Source organism: Primulina eburnea, chromosome 4, assembly GCF_022965805.1.
Source record: "Primulina eburnea isolate SZY01 chromosome 4, ASM2296580v1, whole genome shotgun sequence".
Taxonomy (NCBI): Eukaryota; Viridiplantae; Streptophyta; class Magnoliopsida; order Lamiales; family Gesneriaceae; genus Primulina; species Primulina eburnea.
This window is the reverse complement of record NC_133104.1, coordinates 35,980,628-35,982,456: the sequence shown is the minus strand read 5'-3', so window position 1 is coordinate 35,982,456 and position 1,829 is coordinate 35,980,628. Positions and strand designations below refer to the sequence as shown.

General features: G+C 34.8%; 1 pseudogene; it reads left to right on the top strand.

Annotated features, from left to right (window-relative positions):
- The first annotated feature begins 268 nt into the window (after positions 1 to 268).
- On the top strand, positions 269 to 1,117 carry LOC140831026 (uncharacterized; annotated as a pseudogene).
- Positions 1,118 to 1,829: the final 712 nt, after the last annotated feature.

Sequence of the window (1,829 nt, the reverse complement as noted above, 5' to 3'; positions counted from 1 at the left end):
ATTTAGATAATACTTAATAGCTTTGATAACTCTGATTCGACATTACACTTTTAAGTGCAAATTGTTTAGTGATTTTTCAAGAATACTTTGATTTATCATTAATAATTTCTATTAAGTAAACTAATTCGTTTTTCTATTGCTTTAGAGTAATGTTTCATTGATCTTATTTTAAATTTTAAATATTAATTGAACCATAAGAACTTAAATCTTGCATATATGTAATACTATATTTTAAAATGTTACAATTTGAGTGTGGTTGAATTAACAGTAATGGCTTGCACTATTGATTTTCGATGCCTGGACGAGGGGTTTGGCGGTAAAACCTTAAAGCGCAAGAGATCCCAACACGAAGCGGAAAAGTTACACCTTCTGCATTCATCTTTGGATGAGGCGGACATGGACTTAGACCATGGAAATCCGCCACCATCGAAGAAGCAAGCTGTTCCTTCCTCCTCTGACCCCAACATGCCGTCTTCATTTGGGAGACCTACCTAGGACGGAGAGATTGCAGGGAAGTTGTCGGGAAGGAAGTGGAAGGAGGTTCAAACTCATCGGGCGTCCCGGGTTCATGTGAGAAGGAAAGGTACCACTGCGGAGCAGAGAATGAAGGAAAAGGAGATAAAGAAAGCTTACAGAGAGAGGATGAATGAGCTGAAAGAGGAGATACGACAGAAGCGGAAGAGGTGCGAGGAGAGGGAGAAGAAGAAGTAGGAAAATATTTTGAAATCAGGGACTAGGCTTCAGAAGATCACAAATCCTAGTACTCTGAAAAAGATTGCCAAGTCCAAGCAGCGCAAGCTTCTCAAAGTGGTTCCTGATGATGTCTTGAGCAGCAGGAAACAGAAAAGTTGATGGAAAACAAGTAATGTTTTTGTTTCTGCCCTAGAATGAGGATTTTGGTGGCAACCAGTATTGAGCTTACTGATTTTGGTGTGTGGATTTCGAGAGTGAAGCTTAAGTCACAAAATCAAAGTTACTAAGAACTCTATCATTGAAAGAGTACAAATCTGTGCTCTTGTTGATTCTTATTGTTTGTTTAGTTTTGATATTTATATTGTATAAGATTAAAATTTTGTCAGCGTGTAAACTTCTGTAAAGCTGTAGCTTAGAGCCATAATCGAAGTCAAAAGTTTTCTAATCAAAAAGTTGAAAAATACCCGGTACGATCCTTTTCCTGGGTCCGGCCAGCAGCCGTAAAATTTTTTTTTTTTTTTTTTAAAAATATCAGTACTTTTAGTGTTAATAATTAATTAGATTTAAATTAATGATAAAACCACTCATTTTAGTTAGAAATTTTAATCCTCGAAAGTTGTTTGTATCGTTGTTTGATCAACTTTGGTTCCTAGAGTATGAGATTTCAAGACAACCTACGTTTACAATCAAATCAAACGGACCAAATGTAAGTGCTTCTTTTTTACTCAAAATATCGTTCTTTCAAGGCTCCATAATAACGAATTTAGATGCTCGTAGTTTCAAATTTGAAATTTTCGTATCAAATGACGAACGACAGCCAATTATGATTTAATGCAAATTTTTGTAAAATTTTAAAAAGTCCTAAGGTATTCAAATTTGACTTTTAAAAAGTCTACGAAAGTTTATAGGTATTCAAAATGTCAATAGACTTTTATTGGCTCTATGAAATTCTATTAAGTACAAGAATTATAGCCTAAGATACAGTCATACAACAATAAAATGTCAAAAAAATTCTTTAATTCAACCTAAAGATTTTTATATACATTTAATTGAGAAATTTCTCAATCTCACATACTCAATACAAACTAGGGGTGTCAATCGGGTGGGTTGGGTCGGGTTTCAGGTCAACCCGCGTA